We start from the raw sequence: 13,077 nt of genomic DNA on the forward strand, positions 1-13,077 counted from the left end.
TAAGCAGATGGTGAGTGCGTGTGGATTTGGCCCATGTTGGACCTGTCTTCCTCAAACTTGGCACCATTAGAAAAGATCCAATAAAAAATTTTAAGAGCTATTTTCCACCTCCCAGTTAGTGCCTCCAATGCCAGCCTACATCTAGAAACAGGTTTGATTAGATTAGAGGTCAAGGTAACTCTGGCCACCATAAATGTCTGGCTGGGGCTATGCTACAATTTCTCTGATATTACTGCTCTAATTCTTAGAGAAAGCTATTGTTCATCTTGGTTTAAGGCAGTATATCACAAGATATCCCTACTAGGTTTCTCATTTGAGTCGCTGCAGATAATGCCACTAGGAAAAGCTAGGGCTACAGTTAAACAAAGAATATATGATATAGAAAGGCAGAATGATATTGCAAGGGTCCCTACCATCTGGCCCCACAGAAAATAAAATATGCAGTAGCTCCAGCAGCATACTTATCACTTGTAGAGATTCCAGTGCATTGTAGGGCCTAGTCAATGGCCAGATGTAACATCTTTCCATTAGCGGTAACAGATGGCTGGTACAAAAAGGTGCCACTGATAGACCAGCTCTGCCCTTTTGGGTCAGGGAATATAGAATCGATTTAACATATATTATTACACTAGGTTCTATGAGGACAGTAGAGTAAAAATTATCTACCCCTTATTAAAGAGGCTTTATGGGTTACACACACACACACACACACACACACAACACACACACACACACACACACACACACAAAAGACTGTAAAGGCCAATCTCTGGGAATTACAAAGGTTTGATTACCTTTATTACTTGCTGCCAGGATGTGTGAAAGGAAATGCAAAGTCTCTCCTGCTGCCTCACAAAATGGCAGTTTGCTAATGAATCTCCCCGAAGCTGGGTTGATGAATTTAGATATGAAAATGCATGTTCCCAGAGACAAATTAAACTTATCAGCGCTGGTTGATTGATCCTCGATCTTAGGGTAGGGACTCCATCATGGAAGGAGGGTATCGGAATGTGCTAAGTGGGGTGACACAAGACCCTTTCTTATTACAGCTCACGCCCGCAGCTGGGGAGGCAGTAAATCAAATCATCACAGTCCTCTGCATTAGCATGAACTTAACTTTTATGCCTTAATCTCCCGGGCAGGACTCAGCAACACTGGCTGGAATTCCTCCTGCTGCAGATCAAGCTGCATTAATCCAGGGACCCTGTGATTTTTATATCACAGGCAGCTACTAAACAGCTATTAAATATGGCAGACGCTGGGGCCAACTGCTTACAGTGGGGCATAGGAAGAAAGGCAGTCCTGTAAATATGAAGGGCCAAACCCATTAAAGGCTTTGTATTTGATAGTGAAAACCTTGAATTCAGCCTAGTAACTGAGGGGAAGCCAGTAGACTGACTGCAGAATGGGAATAATATGCATGCTTTGCCTTGGTCCTGATAATAATCAAGCTGTCGGGTTCTGTACCAACTGGAGTCTTCAAGTTGATTTGAAGGGGAGACCTATGTAGATTGCTGATTGTGTGCAATGTGGTTGCAGAGTTGTTATATATATAACAACTCTGCAACCACATTGCACACAATCAGCAATCTACATAGGTCTCCCCTTCAAATCAACTTGAAGACTCCAGTTGGTACAGAACCCGACAGCTTGATTATTATCAGGACCAAGGCAAAGCATGCATATTATTCCCATTCTGCAGTCAGTCTACTGGCTTCCCCTCAGTTACTAGGCTGAATTCAAGGTTTTCACTATCAAATACAAAGCCTTTAATGGGTTTGGCCCTTCATATTTACAGGACTGCCTTTCTTCCTATGCCCCACTGTAAGCAGTTGGCCCCAGCGTCTGCCATATTTAATAGCTGTTTAGTAGCTGCCTGTGATATAAAAATCACAGGGTCCCTGGATTAATGCAGCTTGATCTGCAGCAGGAGGAATTCCAGCCAGTGTTGCTGAGTCCTGCCCGGGAGATTAAGGCATAAAAGTTAAGTTCATGCTAATGCAGAGGACTGTGATGATTTGATTTACTGCCTCCCCAGCTGCGGGCGTGAGCTGTAATAAGAAAGGGTCTTGTGTCACCCCACTTAGCACATTCCGATACCCTCCTTCCATGATGGAGTCCCTACCCTAAGATCGAGGATCAATCAACCAGCGCTGATAAGTTTAATTTGTCTCTGGGAACATGCATTTTCATATCTAAATTCATCAACCCAGCTTCGGGGAGATTCATTAGCAAACTGCCATTTTGTGAGGCAGCAGGAGAGACTTTGCATTTCCTTTCACACATCCTGGCAGCAAGTAATAAAGGTAATCAAACCTTTGTAATTCCCAGAGATTGGCCTTTACAGTCTTTGTTCCAATGGCTGAGGGGGCTCCCCAGACTCAGGGAACGTTTTGCCCTATATGAACCAAGGTTCTTGCCCCATTCAAACCATGCACACTTACTGGATCCAAGTGCTGCTTCCTTAGGGCCACTTCCCTAAGTCTCTCTCTGGCTGAGAATGCTGGACATTTGAAGCTCTCTTCCTCCATGGACTACCCTACTCTCCCCGCCCCGTATTCCAATTTCTGACTAACATCCTAGGACTCTGTGTGTGTGTGTCTGTGTACCAACCATTTTTAATTGCCTTTTGTGTGTATGTTGGTTTTCCTCTTTAAATAAAAATGCTTTTTGACCTTAAAAGCACCAAGTCTTGTCTGCTACCTTGGGGAAAGGACCCCGTAAATACTGGTGGAGTTATCCCGTAGTTACCCCTCTCACATAGCCTTGCTCCTTGCTGCTATTTTCCCCCACTTACTTGCAAGGAACCCTATTCCAGGTAACACCACCACAGCAGTTTTGTACATCTGAAGAGAACCTTTTGCAGATGTCACTCGGCATATGGGCAAAGTCAACAGCTGTCTGTACATGTACTTTCTCTGTGATCAAAAAGAGTCCAGTAGCACTTTTAAGACTAACCAACTTTCTCTGTGATGGCTCCCACCTTATGGAATGGCCTACCTGAAGAGGTCAGGAAAGCCTCCATTCTCCTAGCTTTTTGCAAACAATGCAAGCTGAATTATTCAGGAGAGCTTTTTTACACAGTTAACATAACTGTGTTGTAAAGAGAGAGTGGATAGTTGTAGGAACTGTGAATGGTCCCCCAACTCTGAAAAAAACAAACTACTTTTCAATCTATGCTTTTAAAAACTGAGACACCCAAAATGTGAGTCCTTGTCAGTGTTTCAGAATACTCAACAATGACCAGGTTGCATTTACCTACAGATTGATACTAGGAAGTATATAAAATTAATTCTTTTTCTCTTGTTAAGCTATGCTAGAGAAGTAATCGGGGCACTGAGCTGAGGGAGCGAGTATAAGGAAACAGTGAGGCTAATAGAATGTAGTAATTTCTGTTGCTGGATTTTAACAAAGACTCTTCTATTGAAATCCATGCTTTTAAATGAAGGTTGGAAAAGGATTGGATTCCAGTGGAGATCCTAAACAGTAACAAGGTGATCACAGAGAAGAAATCCTCTGGGGGACACTGAAAGAAGGATGGTTCTAGTGGCAGATATTATGCATTCATTAGCTAAATATCATGTCAGTTTTTACTATGAATAAGTGAAAGAATTAGATGCCTGCTTGGAAGCAAAGGGCAGTTCCCACTAATGAACAGGGAAGGCTTTTCAACACAGGCTCATTTAAGTTTTCTTCACACATTGCACTCTTGCAAGCCTTTCATTTCCTATTATAGTTAACAGAGCAAAGATCATTTTCCAGTTTAAATCAAGAGCTCTGAAACCAACCCACATGCTTCCCCTAAGCAGGGTTCAGAGTAGTCACATTTGCAAAATCATCCGGCTATGGATGGATACATTCTATCTCGTTGTATGTTGTGTTGCTGCAGTTTAGGATTTTCCTGCAGAGAGACATCTATAGAGACCCAAACATGCTCCAAGTTAACTTTCAAACATTACACAAAATACTCCTGAATTAGCATCCTTCCGTTAAACAAAGAGCTATTTTGGATTAACCTTCAGACACATGAACCGGTCCTGCAGTAATTATCTATGGTCAAAGAAGTTTTCTGTTGGTGTGGGAAGCATGGATGTCTTTTTTTGTCTTTTTTGACTTTTCTGAGGTGTAGTGGTTAGAGTGGGGGGGGGAGTTCAAATCTCCACTCTGTTATGGAAGTTTGGTGGGTATTCTTGGGTAAGTCACATGCTTTCAGCCTAATCTACTTTGTAGGGCTGTTGTAAGGATAAAATGGAAGAGAATGGTGTAAGCCGCTTTGGGTCCCATGGTGGAGAAAGATGGGGTATAAATGTAGTAAATAAAAACATAAATTGCCTTGGTTAAACACCACATTCCCTTGCAAGAGAGCTCAGAAGGATCAATGTTGCATAAACTGTTGGCTTGAGTCAAGGAGTCCCAATTTCAAATAATCTCTTACACAGGAACCTCAATTGATATCTACTTACTTAAAATACTATTCTCCCAGGCAACTTGATGATCTTTGACCAACCACTTATTATTACTCTAACTGACTTCACAGGATTTGGGGGAGGATAAAACATCTGTGGGGGTGGGAGGAACTACGTGGCCACTTTGAATGCCTTATAGGAAGAATAAAGACAAATGAAGCATCCTGAAAAGCAATTATGTTGCATCTGCCAGTGTTTCTCTCCAGGAGGATAGCTGTAGGCACCCCCCAGCATAAAAGCGTTGCACACGCATTTTGCATACCGACCAAAGTGGCAGGGCCCCATTGAATTCTATGTTGCAGTCAATGTGAAGTGCTCGTAAAAGGGCAGCCAAGATATGGAAAAGAAAAATGACAAGGTGCACTGGGGCAGAACTGAGAATTAAAGCATTCTATATGATCTTTTGCTCCCCCTCTTTTTTTCTTCCCTCAACTCCCAGTATTTTTCTTTGCAAAAAACTTTCAACTCCCGTTTTATTAATTTTGTTTGTTTTAGGTATTGTACCCAGTTGTCTGCCCAAGGGGGACCCAAAGCAGCTTACAACAGGGTTGCCAGCTCCAAGTTGGGAAATTCCTGGAGATCTAAACGTGGAGAAACCTGGAGAAAATGAGGCTTGGGGAGGGAAAAGACTTTGGCATGGCATAATTCCATAGAGTCCACCCCCCAAAGTAGCCATTTTCTCCAGGATCAAAAAGAGTCCAGTAGCACCTTTAAGACTAACCAATTTTATTGTAGCATAAGCTTTCGAGAATCAAGTTCTCTTCGTCAGATGCATCTGACGAAGAGAACTTGATTCTCGAAAGCTTATGCTACAATAAAATTGGTTAGTCTTAAAGGTGCTACTGGACTCTTTTTGATTTTGCAACCACAGACTAACACGGCTAACTCCTCTGCATCTATTTTCTCCAGGTGAACTGATCTCTGTGGCCTGGAGACCAGTTGTAATTTTGGGAGATCTCCAGCCTCTACCTGGAGGCTGGCAACCATATCATTTTCCCCTCCTCCATTTTAACCTCACAACAACCACTGTAGAAGGTTATGCTGAGAGGATGTGGCTGGCCTAACCTCAGCCAGTGAGCCCTGAGACCTCATAGCAGCGCAGAGTCCCTCAGAGCCCAGGCTTACTCTCCAACCACTTCATCTTTTGTGTGTGTGTGTGTGTATATATATATATATATATATATACACACACACACAAGATGTCTTACAGCTGTAAAAGCCCATAAAAATAGATTGGTACTTTCCATTTCTTCTCCAAATTCAAAATAACTCACATTACTTTTTGTGCCCTTTTGTGCTAGCCGCTTAATAATTAACCACAAGGCACCTCTAGTTAGTAATTCCATGTGGTCAGTTTTTAAGTAATTACCATGCCTTTGTCCAATTACTAGGACAATCATAACCTCCACATTAAAATTCAAAGTGGTTGTACGAACACATGGTAGCCTCCCTCATTTCATGGCTGAAAGAATACCAATAACCAACTCATTACATAGCAAAAGCTGCCATGTACCAAGTTTTAAAATGGTTACATCTCTAATAGACAACTTAAACCATTTCCACAGTCTTCTTAACATTCCTCTCCCACACTAAACCTACATCCACGATTTCATCCTCCCTACTTGCATTATCACCAGATGTTCTCTTCCCTACATTTTTTAACCAATCCTTGAGGACTAGCATTTTGCTTCTTCTGTGGTAGGCTATTTGTGGCTGTTCCGTTCCAAAATGATATCCAGTGGACTTTTCACCATCAAGACACTGCCATTTCCTTGTGGGATTCCATGGGCTTCTACTACACTCCCTATTCTAATAAGTTGCTCCATTTTCAGAGCTAGACAAGGGCACTGAGCATCCAGACAGCCTTTTCAAAACCAATATTTCCAGAAGCCGGTCCTAACCTTAGTTACAGACTTTTCTCCAAGTAGGTCCCACATTCTGATGTATGCATGTGTATGTACCTCTAAGTAACCCCTCAAGGCCTATATGGAAGGGACCACTCTTAGGTCTTGTTCTGTGTTGGCTGCAGTCTCCCTGTGTGTATCTTAGTACTCTCCATCAGTAAGTGTTTTCTTCCTGTTGGAAGCAATTAAGGGACCTATTATTGAAGCTACCAGAGTCTCCTGTGTGCTGGATATTGAGCAGGACTGAAGGGTGATCTGATAGGTAAGCTTACCACTATCCAACATATCTCAGAGGACACATGGAGCCTAAAACCATCCTCTTGATCTCCAGCTTACAGAGAATCCCTACAATGGTCATTGTTTAAGGGGAGGAGCTTTCTTTAGGGTAGTCTTGTTGTTAAAAATGGTATGCTACTACAACAGTTTCTCCTGCAAGGTGGCTGTCATATTATTATTTTTGTTTAACATTAGGCAGAGGACCCCTGCTATACACATTGCCACATGTGTAGGGCCCAGATCAGTAGAGGGAAAGACCTGAATCATCTCTCAACTACTGCCCTCAGGAACCTCTTGAAGAAGCACTACCAGGCAGCGTTTCTTTGGGGGAGAGAGAGGCTGGTGCTGCATTGCCGCTAGCAAGCCAGGGAGGGTCATCCTGTGACCAACTCTGGTGCTCTCCCCCTACGCAGGTCTCCTGTATGGAAGGGACACCAGGCATCTCTGATGGAGATGTTTGATTGGGGTGGTGCTAGTGTGCCAAGAAGAGGGATCCAGAGGGCAGGGAAGAGGGTCACTCAAGTTATTGGCTAGATGATCACTCTAGACATACATCCTTTCTCCATGGTCCAGGATATCAACTTCCTCTGGCTGCTACAAGATACTTGTCCTTAGTATACACTCCTTGCTCACAGTATGCTGAGCAGGAATCCTTTCACCTTAGCCTGCTAGTATACAAGGCCACACAGATTTCTTATCTACCTCAAGCGTCAGCAGCCAGGAGCAATTACTCATTTTACTCTTCACAGAATTCAAGCCTGTTTTAACCTGAAGAGGAACATTCCCTCCTCATTCCCTCTGCTACCACCGAACATATGAAAGTTGTACTCCAGGTCCTCAAGCATTGTGTGCTTGCAGACACAAAGAATGAATGATTGGAGAATATGACTGACCGATTAATTAAACCAGAAAACTGTTGTCTTGAAAAAGAATATACAAAACAGGATTCAAGCTAGCAGCCTGTTGGGACATTCTGGGATAAGCTGCATCCCATTCCATCCTCGAGGGGCAGACAACGTTAACAGGGTTTGGGAGCGTAGTTTCTGGATCACCCTGGAATATCAGAACATACAGAATTAGTGTGGCAAAGACACACTTCATACTTACCTATGATGCACTGAGCTATTTGCCCACCTTGCAGGAACAGTGTTTACATACTAGCATCGTTTTACATCATGGGAAAGAATGGACTGAGGTTGCATTTAACATATTTATGCTTGAGGACCTTCATATGTACATTTATACTGGTTTTTACTCTTTATTAAATCTTTATTGCATATTTATTGAATATCGTATGATGTTTATGAAGTCTGTATTAATTGATGTGTATTTATGAGAATTGAGATATTGGATTCCTAAGTGAGTGCTGGTGGCATAAAATTAACAGAGTGAAAGTTTATTGATTGTAACTACCACTTGAGAGTTACGAAGGGTACCTGGACATCCCTTCAGGGTGGGTGCACATTTCTTGTTGGAGAGTCAGAAAACAGAGACAAACCCTTATCTACATCCCACCTTTCTCCTTCATAGATGAACCTAGGGTTCCCAGCTGCCTGTCCATTTGCCCTGTTGCCTGCTGATCGCTGGCAACCAGCAGGAGGTAGCAAACCGGCTGGAGATCTCCCACCATAGGCAGGCATGCAGCAGGTGGGTTCCCAGTGGGGAGTAATGATGTCACTTCCTGAAGTGAAGTCATCATGCTGGCCGCAGGAGTGTTCCTGAACTTCGCATCCCGGAGAGTACCGGATCCCCCCACCATCAGGAGAGTATAGGGACCTGGCAACCATAGATGAACTGCAGAATACAAACGATGGCAGAGCCTTTTAACCACTCTCTTCAGGGTTGGGGTGGGGGGAGATTTCCCTCTCCCTGTAAGGGGGTTTAAACCAGGCCTCCTAGCCTCCATAGATTATAGGATTGCCAGGTGTCTGATATTCATCTGGACAGTCCAGTATTTGGGGGGACTGTCCAGTGAAAATGCTCCCCAAATACTGGACGTTTCCCCCCACATTTCCCAGGTGAGGGCTTTGTGCACGGTACCGGCAGGAGCAGCCAGCCAGCCCAGCCAGCCTCTGCAATGCTCCTGCCAGCCTCCTGTAGCTGTGCAGTGCCGCCTAGGAGTAGTCAGCCAGCCTGGGTGCTTGGCTGTTTTTCTGGGGCTGCATTATACAAGCCCAGGCACCCAGGTGGCCTCCTGTGGCTGTGTGCACCTGCAGGAGCACCCAGGCAGCCTGGGCATCCAAGCAGCCTCAGCAGCACTCCTGCAGACTTCCTGAGGCTGGGCATGCCTGCAGAAGCTTCTGGGCACCCAGGTGCTGGTGCCAGGAATGACATCACAGCCAAAGCTCTGTATTGTGTAAATCTTCAGCTGTGAAAGAGTTGCTAGTTAGAGATTTTTTTTCCTGCACTGATTAGAATAGAATAGAAATTAACCAACTTCTATTTACCTGGCTGAGCAGTACCAGATGTACCTAAGAGCCAAGCTACAAGTGACGCCTGACACAGGTTGGACACTTGTCAGTTTCCCTCAAGTTTTGATGGGAAATGTAGGCGTCCTGGTTTTACAGCTTGGCTCTCCATTACAGCTACAAGACCAGGATGCCTACATTTCCCATCAAAACTTGAGGGAAGCTGACAAGTGTCCAACCTGTGTCAGGCGTCACTTGTAGCTTGGCTCTAAGATAGCTAACATAGGGACAACAGGCCGAAAGATGCTTGCATTCCTACTGGACAATTATGTCTCAAATTGTGGTTTACATAAAAGGGGGGGGAGTGGTCCTTACTTGACATTTGCCAAGTGTTTCCAGAAAGTGAGTAGGGCTCTTGTGCAGCATGGCTTCTGATTAGCCATTGAAGATCTGATTTGCTGTTCAGATTAAAATAATGTTGTTTTGGTGGCAGCTGCCACCACAGTGTTAGTTTTTAGCCTCTCATTCCTCTTTCTCAGTGCATTTTTTAAAATTACCCCTCCTGTTCTCTGCACTTGGACTTTCTGTGAGTGTGTGTCTCTGACTCCAGTGGTGGCCATTTTATGGTTGCATCCACTATCCTGTTTCAGAATTCCAGAGGTACCCACAGGATCAAAAAAGTTGGGGGTCTCTAACATAAACCAACTTATCTGGTGTCTCATTTGGAATATATTCCAGAAAAGGAGCGGTTTTCTCCAGGTATGTTGTCAACTCAAGCTAACAGTAATCCATTGATGCTCTTCTTTGGATATGATGTTCTTCTACACTGGCTCCCAATTTGTTTCCAGAAACAATTTAAGGAACTGGTGTTGACTTTTAAAGCCATATATGGTTTGGGACCAACATACCTGAAGGACTGCCGTGCCTACTCCCTTATGAACCTACCTGACCATGATGGTCATTTTTAGAGATCCTGCTTTGGGTGCCCCCACTTTCTGAAATTAGGCAGATGACAACCCAGGAGAGCACATTCTTGGTTATGGCTCCAAAACTCTAGAACTTTCCCCAGGGAGATTGGTCTATCCCCTTCTCTTGCCATTTTTTTGCCAGTGGGTAAAGACTTTTTCCCCCATTTGATGTACTGTTGGTGATCCTTCCTTAATAATAATAAATAATAATTCATAAATAAATAACAACAACATTGATTTATATACCGCCCTTCAGGACAACTTAATGCCCACTCAGAGAAGTTTACAAAGTATGTTATCATTATTCCCACAACAAAACACCCTGTGAGGTGGGTGAGGCTGAGAGCGCTCCAGAGAACTGTGATTTGCCCAAGGTCACCCAGCTGGCTTCAAGTGGAGGAGTGGGGAATCAAACCCGGTTCTACAGATTAGAGTCCCATGCTCCTAACCACTACACCAAACTGGCTCTCCATTAATGCGTAATGTTTTAATTATTTAAAATGTTTTAATTGTCATGTATTGTCGAAGGCTTTCACGGCCGGAGAACGATGGTTGTTGTGGGTTTTCCGGGCTGTATTGCCGTGGTCTTGGCATTGTAGTTCCTGACGTTTCGCCAGCAGCTGTGGCTGGCATCTGAAGATGCCAGCCACAGCTGCTGGCGAAACGTCAGGAACTACAATGCCAAGACCACGGCAATACAGCCCGGAAAACCCACAACAACCATTTTAATTGTCATGTTGATGTCTTTATATGTTTAAGCTCTGGTTTTAATTGTTTTAATGATATGTTGCTGCTGCTGCTGCTGCTGCTTTAATGGTTTTAAAATGTAATTTTATTATATGTTTTAATTTTTTAGTCATCTTCATGGTGCTTATGAGACCAAACATGTGGAATATGAATTTTGTTAAATAAAAATGTTATAAATATTACTGGCTATTTATTCCACACATCATAATGTTGGGGGCGGGGTGACCATGTACCATACAGGATGGATCTACGGTTTGTATACATTAAAGGCAGAAAGCAAAATATTGAGTAGAGGTGGACAGAGTTGCCAACAGTCCAGGAGAAAAATGTCCTATCCCTTTAATAGAAGCTTAATGGCTGCTATTTACCAGATGATATTATTTACCTCCATGCCATGAAGACTTCAACTGCCTGTTTCCACTCATTAAGCCTCTGTTAAAGGGACAATATACTTTTTTCTTCAGGCATGCTGGCAACCCTAGAGAAACAGATCTGAGTTTCGCAGCTGAATATTTGAGACGTTCAAGTGGATGCCACACTGCTTTATACATTAGCAATATAAGTCTAGGTATCTGCATACATCTCTGTGGGGTGGAAAGTGCAGAGCTACAGTGACCCTTGCTTGGGTTTTCAAGGCAACAGACTAAAAGAGGTGATTTGCCATTGCCTGCTTCTGCAACCCTGGGCATCTTTGGAGGTCTCCCATCCAATTACTAACCAAGGCCAACCCTGACAAGATTGGGTTGGCCAAGGTTATCCAGGTTAGGGCAATATATCTCTAATACCCTTTTATCCAAACTGAAACTAAAACTTATAAAATTACCTCTGGAACTTCTCAGCACTCAGGATTTTTAATGTTTATCTTGATATTTATATCTTTTTTCCTCCTCAATGGGGACCCAAAGCAACTTACAACATTGTTCTCGCCTCCATTTTATCTTCAAAGAAACAGCCCTGTGAGATAGGTACAGTTGAGAGAGAATGACTGCCCCAAGTCAGTGGCGTAGTGTGTGTGTGTGGGGGGAGGACGAGAGGGGCAGTTGCCCTGGGTGCATAATTGGGGGGGCGCTGCGGGGCACCACGCTGACGACAGCCTGTGCTCCGCGGGAGGCTACCCATGGCACCCTGTCTTCCTGTTGCGCCAGTGGGGCAGCCGGCTTGCTGGGCACTGAGCTGGCCATCCTGCAACTGAGGAGTGTGCCAAGCAGGCGGCAGCGGTGCGGGCAGCAGATGTGGAGGGCTGCCTGATGGGGCAGGGAAGCGAGCAGCCTGATGTCACTTCCAGTGACATCATCGCGCAGTCCTGGAAGCGCACACACGCTTTGCGTGTATGCATGTGGAGCCCAGGAATTGCCCTGGGCACTCTAAACCCATGCTATGCTGTTGCCTCAAGGTCACCCAACACTGCTTCCATGGCAGAGTGAGGTTTCAAACCTGGTTCTTCCAGATCCTAGACTGGAACTATACCATGCTGGCTCATATAACATCGCTCATGTGGAAAGTGTGTAACAATATAAAATAAAATTACAAAACAGGCAGTATTTGACAAAGAGCTAAAACTGTTCGAACCTGTCTTACAAAATGGCCAAACATTCAACTGAAAAAACTGTGATTATGCTCCTGACAATCTCTGTCTCAGGTTGGCTGTGAACTACAAGCCCTTTAAACTGAATAACTTAAATGTGTCAGTTTAAATGATATGCTAAGGATCACAGAATATAGATAGTCAGTGTGAGGACACAAAGTAAATTGGAACTGTGCTCTCTTGGTGTAGGTCTGCAAATATAATTTAACGCACAGTCAAAGGTCAGAAACAGTGAGTCCATAGAAGTCAATGTGAGTCTCTTTGGCTTGAGTAAATATTCCTAGAGTGTTAGAGAATCCTCATGAAGAATAAATGGTTGAAGCTTGGTTGCATAACAAAGAAAAACAGTTTTTAATATTGAAGGTGCATTTGAAAACTGAAATAGGACTGTAGGGAGAGTAGCTGCATTATCAGTTGCTGCAAAAATATTCAAAGACCTGTATCACCTTTAAAATGATTATCCATTGTATTGTGAACAGAATAAGTAGAGTATAAATGAGGGTTACCATTTTAATCTACCAAGATCTCAGCAGCTACACTTGAACTCTTGCTTTGTGATTGTGTCCTGCTCCTTTAAAATGTTTGAGGTACAAGGATAATTTCTTGCTTTATTGAGTTTTAATACCACAAGAATGTAGCCAGTCAGAGAATAAAGATTCAGCAAGCTCCAGACTGGATTGTGTTCCCACAAGGAGAAAGTATGCTTCTTGGAAGTACTACTAG

This window comes from Eublepharis macularius, chromosome 5 (genome assembly GCF_028583425.1).
Source record: "Eublepharis macularius isolate TG4126 chromosome 5, MPM_Emac_v1.0, whole genome shotgun sequence".
NCBI lineage: Eukaryota > Metazoa > Chordata > Lepidosauria > Squamata > Eublepharidae > Eublepharis > Eublepharis macularius.